Source organism: Microtus oregoni, unplaced genomic scaffold (assembly GCF_018167655.1).
Source record: "Microtus oregoni isolate MIOR12 unplaced genomic scaffold, Mior012 000101F_ref0000407, whole genome shotgun sequence".
Taxonomy (NCBI): Eukaryota; Metazoa; Chordata; class Mammalia; order Rodentia; family Cricetidae; genus Microtus; species Microtus oregoni.
Genome location: NW_024544715.1, coordinates 3,182,501 through 3,195,068, shown reverse-complemented (window position 1 = coordinate 3,195,068; position 12,568 = coordinate 3,182,501). Strand labels below are relative to the sequence as shown.

Genomic DNA, 12,568 nt, shown 5'->3' with positions numbered 1-12,568 from the left:
ACCCTGAAGTCACTACAATGGAGGACACAGAACTGAAATAGGGATTAGGGAAAAACAAAATAAATACCTATCCATCTTACAAAGGAAAAGTACCAGCAAATGGAAAAAAAAAAAAAGCTAGAGCTTCTACACAGCAAAAGAAAAACATGTAGGAGAAACATGTTTAACAAACAAGTCCAAGGACAAATTTTCTTAATGATAAAAGGGGCCTTTTCAAACTGAAGGATGAAAGAACCCAGAAAATGGCAACTGCCAGCAAAATAAATATGGAAGATGGTCAAGTCACCTCCTAACTACAGCAGTTCTAATTAAAGCATCGTGAAAGACCAACTTGTCCCCAAGTCCTGTTAGTACAAAGGACTGAATCGCAGCCACTCTGTGGCTGATAACAGCAAGCACTGGTCTTGGCCCTGAAACATCTAAATCTATACATTCCCTGTGACTAGTCCTTCAATCTTCAAGAACATACTGTGTGTCATATAACCACGCATGGCAGCAAGAAGGCATGGAGCTCACTAAAGCGTTACTCGGTAACTGAGTAAAGACATCCTATGATCAGGAAAGTGGAAGGAGCTACATGCACAACAATCCATCACACAGCAGAGCAGTTGAAGAATACAGCAGATGATGCAGGGCCATTGCTAGACATGTGCTGCTATGGAGACGGTTTGTCCGCACTGGTCCATGGGCTTGAAGCTTGACCACAGATATGGCTCACCCATAAGAGGCTGGATACCATTAAGGAAAAGTAGTGATGTCAGTCTCCCAGGGTAGATTACTCACAAGAGTAGCTTGTCATGCAGTGATACCACCCCATTCTTGGCTTCTGCCTGTTGCCAGTTCCTTCTTTATTTCTCCACCATGCCATAATGTAGCACAAGGCAGGATACAGTCACTATCCTGGACTCTCTGTGGGCTGAAGAAGCTTCTGTGCTTCATGAGCTCCCAAGCCTTTGGTATCTTGTTACAGTAATACTAAGTGAACTCATGAACACATTTAGAGCTCCTGTGTGGCTTGGAGAGACACACAGAGAGAGACAGAGATAGGGAGAGACAGAGGGGAGAGACACGACAGAGATGAGAGACAGACTGAGACAGAAATGGGGAGAGACAGAGATGGCGGAAAGACAGAGATGGGGAGAGACAGAGAAGGGGGAGAAACAGAGACAGAGTTGGGAGACAGACAGACAGACAGACAGACAGAAGGAGAAAAGTACTATCTAAGAGCAGTCCATGTGGCTTCCTAAGTGCCTTGTCCTCTCTAGGTCACTGCGAGGTCATATTTAAAGAGCAGCTGGAAGAAGTAACAGGTTATTAGCCTGCTTAGCCTACTCATGGCAGCCACATCTCATTCCGACCTGCTTTAGAGAGTTGCTCACATGGTGGTAGGACTTGGAGATTTTAATCCGTTACATCCTCACAGACTCTTGTCCATCCTTCCCTCCTTGCTTCCTTCCTGAGTAATAATATCTCAAGGAGAAAACAATGGATCTATGAGCTGAAAAGTAGAAGGGTTGGGGAGTCAGGCTTGATGACACATATTTGTAGTTTTAGCACTTTCAAGGTAGAGCAAGAGGATCAGAAGTTCAGGGTCATCCTCCCTCAGCTACAGAAGGAGTTCAAAGGAAGTCTAGTAATACCAGGAGATCCTGTCTCAAAACAACAACAAATTAATAAGAAAGAAAGAAAGAAAGAAAGGAGGGAGGGAGGGAGGGAGGGAGGGAGGGAGGGAAAGGAGGAACTAAAAAGCAATAAAGCACTCCTAGGGAAGCCACACTGACCCCTTGCTCAGCTCTCGCCACTCCTCCACAGCCGGAGCCCTCTGAGCAGCCATGCACTGTCCCACTAGGCTTGTTGGTCTGGAAACTGTGCAGAGAATTTTCAAAGCCAGTCAGTGGCATCACATCACGTGACTGCTATTTTCCTATAGGAGTATTTATTTGGCCAATCAGAGGGGGACAGATGCTAAGTTGTCTTCTGATACCAAGTTTGTCCTTTTTTAGAAAGCATTATCAGAGGTAAAATAAAGCCAAATACTTGGAAGAGCAAACAAATCTAGCACAGATACAGATAATTTATTTAGAATAGGAAAACTGGGTCCCCAAATAAAAGATGTCCAGACTGTGCATTCAGGTGAGTTGTGTGCTAATAATAATGAAATGATGGCCCTTGTATATGACTTGAAAATATCCTGTCATTGTGAAACTAATACTGTCTAGAATTAACTCCACAGCGTGCAAAGGCATGGCCTAAAATATTCATCGACTATTCAAAAAGTACAGACCCCACTGGGTACAGTCCCATCCACCACCTCCCAAATACCTACTGCCTAGCTGGGGCCTGATGAGAAAGCCTATAGAAAGTGTGACCAAGCTCAGTGTTTTTCAACCTGAAAGAGTCTCATGTGTAGCTTGAAAGCTTCCACTATGAGGGACATCCAGTCTTTGGACATTGTGATGCAATGCTGTCACCCACAAATGTGTCAGCTGCATACACTGCCATCCTGGAATCATACAACCTACATGGCCCCTGCTTCCTGAGCCTTCTCTAACTGGTGGGGAAACCCTAGCTCTCACATGCAATATGCAATGAGTTTTCGCTGCCTATCAGAAGGACACAGACCTATCTGTGCCCATCATAGCTTCTCCAATCCCTGACATTCTAGCCTACTTACTGCGTGACAAATGTGCGGAAATACCTTAAACAATGAAGGGTCCTGACCATCTGCCGATGTGTCACCACCAACATTTAGATCACGGCACTGAGAGAGGAGGGACGGCAAAGCTTGTCCTCAGACGCCAAAGGACAAACAAGAAAACTGAGTCTATGGTTGCTACGCCCTAGGGGGCTTAAAGGGGGAGAGCACAGAAAGGCATCATTTAAATTCCAGGTCAAGACAGGAACGGAACTGTAAGATATGACAGTGGAATTGTATTCCTGTGTTGTTGTATATATCCAGTCTTGTACTAACTCTTGTATTATTATACAAGCCTGGTATGAGAAACCACAACCTAGGCCTATGGAGGGTTCAAGTTGAAGCCTCAAACATTATTAAAAGTTTGGGACCTGTGGCTGTCTAGAAATCATAGAAGCACTTGTACAAACGAACAAACATGAATTGCAGGTAATTACTACATGTAAGTCAAAGCCAATTCCAAAGCTGTCCTTAAAGCAACAGACTTCTGATTTGGGTTCACACATGGTGATGGGAAAGACCAGCTCACACAAGTTGTCCTGTGCCCTCCACATCTCCACATGCCTGCAGTGGCGAGCGCACACACACACACACACACACACACACACACAGAAATAAATAAACCGTAATAAAAAGTGCTAATGCCCCTGACACCCAGGTCAACAGTGACCACACAGTGTCAAGTCCATAGCAGGTGCTGCTGCAAGTGAGAGTCGCCAAACCCCCATGAGTTAGTTGAAGCAGGAAAAGGCCCTCTCTGGTTTAGAAGCTACAGACTTCTATGTGGGATGCCCAGGGCTCTAAAGGAGCAAGGTTGTTGGTTAGAAACCCTGAGAAGGGTTCCCTGTATCTGACATGTCTTCCTTCCTCTATCAGCCCCCAGATGGGCATTCAGTGGGAACCAGACTGCCCAGCCTCCCTGGGGAGATGCAGCAAGTCTGGTTTGGTTCCACCGGTTGCACCTCCACCAAGCCCACCACTGAAAATGTACTCCTTGACATGGCTTACTGATCAACATGTAAGAACCGTGATTTCTTCACGTGAAAATTCCAGAATGTTAATAAAAGGAGATGCAGGGTGAATCTGCACCCATGCTAAGAAAGGAACTGATCTGGGCTCACTGGAAGGTGAGTTGGCACTTGGTGTGAACTGGTAGATAAAGAAGTATTCTCCCCAGGAAGGCTACGCACTGGGCTCTTAATATGCAAATCGGCAAAGGGGAAGAGACAATTACATGTAACAGGAGCTATAAAGTCTTGTTATTGTCTTATAATGGTTTTATTTTGAAGATTAAAATTTGGCACAATGACGTGATTCTTATTGGTGCTGAAAGAGGCAAAAGGCATTTCATGCTCATCACCTTTCCCCTTGGTGAGCTACACTCTCCCAACACCATTGACGCTGGCAGTCACATCTCTAGCTAGAAAGGCCACCTAGACACACCTTTGAACTGCCTTGCACTTACAAACCATGGTTTGATACTCTCATGTCAGATCATCTACCTGCCTCTCAGGGGAGAAACAGTCAAACCTGTGCGAGGTAATTTTCAGTACCGACTGGCTGAGTTTTCCCAGGATTCCCTGCTGAATATGTAATATAATGAATTCCTTATGGCTGGTTTTGTCTTAGTGCTGTAAGGCAGAGATTTCTGACATTTAGTGCATGTATGTTTTAATATCTACATCACGCACATTCTCTGCAATCCTCCAATTAACATTATGAACTCTTTAAATTTTTTTTTGAGATGTAATTAGTTTCACTATTGCACAATTAACTTTCAAAACTACTATCTGGAACTTTCCGGAGGAGAAAAAGAAACTACAGCATTAATCGAGCCAAAATGGGGTGGGAAAGTCCTATTACTTAATATCTTTAACTTAGTGCCCATATTTACCTCCTGAATGTAGCAGAAAACAAAACTCGCCGTTCACCAAGCACTCTCCGAAACCCATCAACTGCTCCACTGAGGCAAAAGGCAGAATCGGGAACACACCTTATACAGGTTTTTCCTTCCCACGTACAAAACCTCCGTCCAACAACTAAAAAGCCATGGGCGGTATCTAAAAGCTTAATTTCCTTGACTATACACTCCACAAAAGCAGGTTTATGTTTGTCTTGACGACACATAAATCCTCAGAATTACGAGTGGTACCTGGGACCAAACACCAGGCACAAGAGGTGGAGGTGATCAGTAATGCAATGAAAAGAGGCCTCCTGAAATCTGAATCCTAAGGAAGAATCTTTAGGTGGCTTCCCCCAGAATACACACAGCAAATCAGAGCTCACTGCTCCAGAAGTTTCCCTGGCTAACCTACTAGCCAGCTTGGAAACATGACGCCCTTGATGTGCGTTCTCTAGAGCTCACAGTCTTACCTCTTCCACAAACTGTTGTCTGGGATACACACTGAGAGCCGGAAACACTGTTACAGACAGGAAAGGCAGATCCCCACCAAGGTCAAGCTATCCCAAGATGGCACCTTCCTTCCCACCAATAACCATGCTTGAACTTCGTTAGCACTAAGCAAAATTGTTATTTTTGAATATTTAATGCATTTCCCCCTTCCTAATGTATAAAAATAAATGAAATACTGATAGTGCCAGTAAAAATCTGCTACAACTGCAACAAGCTAAATCATTAGCAAATGCTGAATGACGTCTGCTGTGACGGGCAGGGACACTAAAGAGTGTATAAAAAAGGCTGGGAAATGGATCTAAACGTAATATAGAGTTTAGGACACTTTTTTAAAAATCTTGGGCAATGAAAACCCTATGAGAGATGAATTTCTAGTTCATCCATGGACTCTTTAGCTCAAAAAAGAAACTGTACTACCACAGCAAAAGCAACCCTTTGTACTTTGCACAATGAACTGTGTATTAACATACAAGACTGTCAGTAATAAACAAGAACTTTGTCCCTGGCAGGTAAATAAATCTCCATATTGATATATCCTTAGTAGACCAATAGGAAATTCAGAAAATGCCAATGATAAAAAGTTTATAAAAAAGAGTGATGTGAACTCAAAAGATAAGAACTTTTATTGTTTTATTGGGGAAAGTTTAGTTTTTCCCTGAAGAAGTTATTAGCATATGGAAAATGTACAGATAGACATCAGAGTGTGCTGGAGAGTGTGCAGACTGCGTGTCTGTGTATCTGCAGTAGATTATGGTAACTGAAAGTCTAAAACCATTTTGTTTCACACTTTAAACAGTCATAAGCAGTACAAAAAATGAAATTTAAAAAACTGCATTATGATAGAAATAGCAATCTCTTTACTGTAATTAGTTTGGGGCAACTTAAGCTCGCATGTAAATAGTACAGGATATACATTCTAAACAAAATTATCTTCAGTTGAAAACTAGACTTAAAGCCAGCCCATGCCCACACATATAGCCACGTACAAATGAGAATGACTACATATTTTTCTCCTCAGGAATATTCAAAGCACTTACTATCCTGTTAAAGTACATGGCATATAAAAAATAATTTGTCAATGTATACATTCATCTTTAAAAAAAAAACCTTAGGGGAGTTTCTAGGCAGGCATATTTGAATCTGACTTTTTTTGTTAATGCCCAAATTATAAACCTTTGCTATCAGACACCCAGAGGAGAAATGCTAACTGTGGTATGTACTGCCATCATAATGATAGCCCAAGATCAGCCTGTTGCCGGTAGCTGTGATAGGGTCCCCAGGTGACTCAAAGATGGCTGCTTCATCATTAGCCCTGAAAAGACTGAAGCTACTGGAGTTTTAAAGAATCAGGATCTTCCTCAATTTCTTTCATCTCTAATAATTGCTAAACTGGTGTAATTACTAGAGGTGGAACGTGACGCAAAAGCCCACACTGACTGAAATTAAAGTTAGGCTTTTTTAAAGCCATGATTCTGCTTAGTTCTCAAAGATTTATCTTGTGTCAGGCTTTTACACCAAGAGTTGCATAATTATTTAAACCCTTTAAAAGCTCTTCTTCCACTGTTTGATTAATGCCGAGACGGAGCTGTTTAAATTTACTAATGTTAACTTTAAGTTTTAATTGCTCTGTGATGCCGTTGTGACAGAAGGAATTTTAAAGCAGACAATTACAATGGGCAAGGTAGGCAGGATCCTGGCCAGTACACCATGGAACACAGCAACGTATTTCATGTTTAATTGAAATAAGATTAGAAAGTCACACATACGCACACACCACACACGCACCCCCAAAGAACTAACTTTAACCTTTGACAGCACACTAGGAATCAATGCAGAAAAAAATCAAATACATCTAAGAAAACACGCAGCAAGGGGGTTGATTTTGAATGTTTGCCTTTGTAGCAAAACTTCACACAATTCAAAAGCATTCTTTAACATACTATTTCATGTCAGCATTTGCATGTTTAACAAGCCAGAAGACTGCTAAAATATGGTGCAAATGGCACAAATCTCAGTATTATCTTCTCTCTTAATGATCAAACATAACACCATATCCATTTAGACACAGACCTAAGGTATGTGTTCTATGGTAAGAAAATAATTGGCATTAAATCAGCCATGTGAGCCAGAGAGATGAATTAACAGATCACAGCAATAGGAAGAACAAATCCTTCCAGAAATTCCTGCACTGCTCTCCGGGTGGACTCGCTGTATTCCACCACCCAAACCTCCTTTTCCTATGGCAAGCCCCACATCAAAATGAACACCCAAACAAGTAATGAAAACATATTTCAGTTTGTGGCAGTCTGTGTTTCTCCAGACTTATCAGAATGACGAACTCTCAGCAACAAACTTCCTCTAGAAATAAAGAAGAAAGGGGTGCTACAAACATCACTACAACGTGAATCTACAGCGCTTGCCCTGTTCCAAATAAGTTAAAAGAAAAAAAGTTGGAAACTTCGCTCAATACTGTCAGACTGCTGTCAGTAACAACTACAAGAGATTTAAGGATCTGGGAATATTCTGGTAACATCAAAAAAGGGGGGGGGGGTGATTATTAACAGCTTGCTTCATAAAGAGCAGCTAATCTCAACTCCCTTTGTATTTTCATTTTTACATGTATGCTTTTATGCTCAATATTCTATTTTCTTTACTCTTCTTGGCTGGATGAATAAATGCCAACAATCCGCTCATTCATCGGACAGATGTTTTTGTTTAGAAGGCCAAATGGATTGTCTGGTGCCTTCCCTTTAAGGAGGTGCAGGCCAAGCCCGAGGAGGCTCTCTGGACCATCAGCTCTGGAACTCTGACTCTCAGGATCCCTGCCAACTGTAATTGCTGTTTTTGTTTATTTCGAATTGTCTGCTGATTGGACTATAATCAATTTAATGACTTCAACATCTAGTCAGTGTAATTTAGAGGTGGTAGAGGGAAGAAAGACTCACTGACTGACAGATAAATAGAAGTGAACTGTCAGAGGGGTCTGAATGGCAGTCTGTTTCCAACCAGACCTAAAACGTGAAAGCATACACTTCTGCATGCTGTACAGTTAGTACTTTGCCTTTAGAAATCATGGAAAGGAATACTGATCTAGCTACCTAACGTGTACCCACGCATATACATTTGTGTGCATCTTAGTTGTTCTTAAAACTTACTTCAGGTTAAGATCTAGATATCAAGAAGAGCCACAGTTAACATATAAAAATAGTTTTCAAAAAAAAGCCATCTTGTTTTTTTATAACTAAAAGCAAAGCATTATATGTATTATATTTCCTTTTAGACAATATGCTTTTCACACAAAATCCAGGGTCATTCTTTGTTTCTTCTCTAAAATATCATTTATAAACCTAAACTGAATTGATACTGGATACACGATTTTTTTCATTTTTAAAGAAAGAAATCACGTGGGACATACCAGAAACACGTGTTGTTACTATTATATTTTACCTGTCTACCCGTGTGTGTGTGTGTGTGTGTGTGTGTGTGTGTGTGTGTGTGTGTAAAACTCTGAAAAAAAAGAAACAAAAAACTTGGGGGGGCGTAATATATCTATTAAATTTGGCGTCAAGAAAATTCCCAGTCATGACTTCTTTGCATCTGCGATGTTCACAGTGTTTCCACTAGAGAAACATAAAATGCATAGGTTTTTCTGACACTCCCAAGGCCTGGAACTTAAAACACACGGTCTTTCCTTTCAGCTTCTCTCTTTTCTATTTCTTCTTTAAACTGTAAGCTGAGTTTTTTCCACTTCATTGTATTTCTAAAGAAATCGCTCCTTCTTGAAGAGAATTCAGTTTTAAGTACCAAAGACAGTAAAGGGAGATGGCAGCTCGGAGTGTGCCAAGTCACAAAGGTCAGCATGGGGGCACAGCCATGTTAAAACAAGGCACTTCGGGGCTCTCTTCCTCCCTGGCCCCGCCATCCCTCTCTGGAGGTCCCTGGTATGAATTTACGAACACCTGAGGGTCCAGATAGCCTGGCTGTGTCTTGTGTTGTTTAACTTGGCCATTTAAATGACTAAGTGCTCCCCTCTCTCCTTCCCAGCTTTATAACTTGGCTCTCATGGAGTATCTCACACCTTTATGCAATAGACCACTTTTTCCTTCTAATTGTGCTTTTTGGAATCAACTTAAAAAAAAATGTTATCAGGTAAAATGGTTGAGAAAATTCCATCAAACAAGCGCCACAAGAAATAGAATAAAGAGCCAGCAAGAAAAACAGAAATAGGTCACAATTGACCAATTAGATACAACTGATTTGCTGGCTCTAAAAATAAGCTGACAGTAAACTATTTTGAGTCAGGTAATCTTAGCATTGACTATTCTCAGGGATGGCAAAAAATATCTAAACAATACAGAAAGCAAAATGGGAGGGAGGGGCTCACTTAACTGTCTGGCCATTCATTCCTTTAAATACTGGGCTTTTCTTCCCTTTGTCAATAGTCAAAAGGGGTGACCACTCCAAAGATGCAGTGTAAACAGAGTGAGATCGTTGGATTTATAGATGGCAGACCCACTTGGCTGCCAGGGCTCTGAGTGTCTGGAAGTTAAGGTGGTTCCATGTTTCACAATGCATTTCATGGGATTTGTAAACAGAAATTAGTATCTGGGGCGCTAAACAGTTCTAGCGTACTTTAGATGCAATAGGTGATTCCAGCAAGGCTTGTTTTCCCTATAGCCAGAAACAGGAAACCTACTGAGGTGGGCTAATTAAGTAATCACCCCCAAAGTCTGCTATTAAAAAGGCACTGCATCATTTTTAAGTAGGCATCATTATCCACTCAAACTTCCCAGACTGTAAGAATTCCCTAAAATAAGTGCATCTGATAAGAGAGATTTCCTGGGAACCCACATTTCAAGCATTTGGTTAGAAATAAGAATTCCAAACTAACCGTTATTTTGTTTGAATGCTTTTACCTGCCTAATGGAAACTACTCTCCAGGGGTACACGTTGGAAATAATATGGAAAGTGACAGCCATAGCAGAATTATCTTTTAAATGATGTTTGTTAAAGAAATAATAGGCATGTTGGAAACTGAATGCAGAACTTTGAGTTCTGCGGATTTAGTGTTTTTCATGGGCTCTAATATCTTTTTCAAACTGGTTTTCACAGAATCTACATTTCTGCTGCACTGCGCCTCATCTGATAAAATCAGAACCCATCTTTCTCAATGGTAAAGTTGCCAATCAGCTCTTCATATGTGAGGGCACTCAAATCACTACTGCCCTAGCTCCCAACCTTGCTTACAGCAAAAGACGGTTCACTGCTTCCTATTACAAACACCAGATTATCTCTCAAGAAAAAAAAAAAAAAATCCCTCCTTGCTGGCTTTTCAGGGATCCAAGAGTGACCCTCTAAACAACACAATGGACTCAGAACACTCTTAAAACATACTTTGCAAAATAAAGACATCCTTCCAGGAAGACAGAGGGGAACCAAGATCATGAAGAACGCAGCAGTCACTCAGCAAATGCCATCCAGACTACCGTTCTAGTTCTTGCAAGCACTACTCATACCACAGTCCCCATTTGACACGGCCCTTGTAAATATGGATTTTTTCAGGCAAACGCACACCCTGAAGAAAAACAAGCCTGATCTTCAGCAAGGTCTGTGTTATTTTTATTCCTGTCTTCAGCTTCTCACCCCGAAAGCACAGCCAGCCCACCTGAGGCCAGTGCCTCTCCTGGGAGGCCTCCAAGCAGCTGATGGGGAGAACAGGGCTGTCGGCACACCACACGCGCGCGCACACTCACACTCACACACAATCTCTGATTTAAATGTAAGTATTAGTTACCACTTGGCCGTTGAAGCTCAGAGGCTGTGTTTTGGTGAAGATATTGGATCGGGATTTTTGCATCATACCAATAAAACAAAAGAATACACGTCTTCTTTTCTCCTTCCTGGCCCTTTTCCTCATTAACACGCACAAAAAAATACACAGGTTCCTTGTTCAGGTATTTTACAGTTCAACTGGGCCAAGATTCCATGGAAAATGAGCTTCACTCTATGGCCTATCAAACCTTCCATGTAAAAGAAACCCTTTTTAGAGGCTGGGGGAACGCATGCATTCACCATCAACAAAACTTTCACTACTAGGAGTCATTCCGGAGGCAGGTGAACTCAAACACGCAGCAGTTGTGGGTGCACAAAACGATCAATTGTGCGAACTTTAATAAACTTTTTAAAGATAAAAGCCTTCCTAATTCCTGCACGAGTTTTCAGAAGCCTTCAAGCAGAGGCTGGTACTGCGTGCTGCTCTACTCTTCAAACCGCAAAGTTCTTTCCCAGTGAGAGGACTAGGTCAGCCTGGTACTTAGTTCTCCACCATTACTTTTAAGAAATGGAGACTCTGGGCAAGATCCCTGTGAGCAACAGTGGTCCACCGTTACCCTGACACCCATGCATGCCTCAGGGATCACTTTCTGCTATCCAGACTTTGGAATTCTTTACGCCCTGGATCTAGGTTTTTGTAGACAATATATGTCCCACAAATGCAAAACAGCCCCTAGACTGTGTCAAGACACATGTCAGTGATTCACCTCGTTTTTAAAGTAAAACTTTTGCACTTTAGAAAAAAAGAAACAAAAAAAAGGAGGCGGAGGAGGAGGAAGGAAGGAAGAAGAAAGAAGCAAGCATTCCAGTGTGTAAGCCCCCCCCCCCACGCTGTCCCTTCCCAGAAGAAAGGGCTTTGTGTGTGCGGTGAGGACTCTCATAATCGAATTCATAAATACTCATTGGCCAAGGGACCCGGGTCTCGGGGCCGCACGAGTCTGTCCCCCACCATCACCCTTTGCAGGCTGCAGAGTTGTAAGAACTGGTGGCAGGAATCCTGGCCACTCCGATCCACCACCAACACCAGCAGCAGAGGAGGAAGAGGATGCTGCACTGCCGGGGACCAGAGGGCGGGGCGCAGACCTCGGCGGGACCCCGCGGGCTCCGGCGGCGCAGTAGCCGCCCTTTGTCCTTCGCCACCAGGGTCGCAGAGGCCTCGGCCGTCATCAGCTGTCGGCCCCTGGGCCCTGCCGGATCTACTGCCCCGTCTGCCCGCACCTCCTCTGGTCCACACGCGCCACCGCTTTGGGCCTCAGAGAGCCGGACCTCCGGGCTCCCCGATTTCCCCCGGAGGAGGCTGGGGAAGGTGGTGGAGGAGGAGGAGAAGGAGGAGGAGGTGGCCGCCACGTGACTCTGTTCGCCACATTCCAACACAGCCACCCGGATCGATAACTTCAGTGTCCCCCGAACCCCCAATCCCGCCGCCGCAACCAACTAGTGCACCCCAAATTCCCTCCACGCACACCCGCAAACTTCCTTTGCTACAGGGTCTACACCGAGCGGCACCCCTTCCCCGAAAACCGAAGGGGCAGCAGAGAGGAGCAGGGACCAGGGCGGTCAACTTTCTGGGCATAGCTAGGAGGGGTACCGTGCGGCTCCTGCCTGGGTCCACAGCCAGAGTGCAGCCG

General features: G+C 43.2%; 1 protein-coding gene across 1 annotated transcript in view; it reads right to left on the bottom strand.

Annotated features, from left to right (window-relative positions):
* The window catches only part of LOC121443169 (zinc finger protein 521), a 289,056-nt gene that overhangs the window by 274,520 nt on the left and 1,968 nt on the right, over positions 1–12,568 (bottom strand). The gene's annotated exons all lie outside the window — the stretch shown is intronic.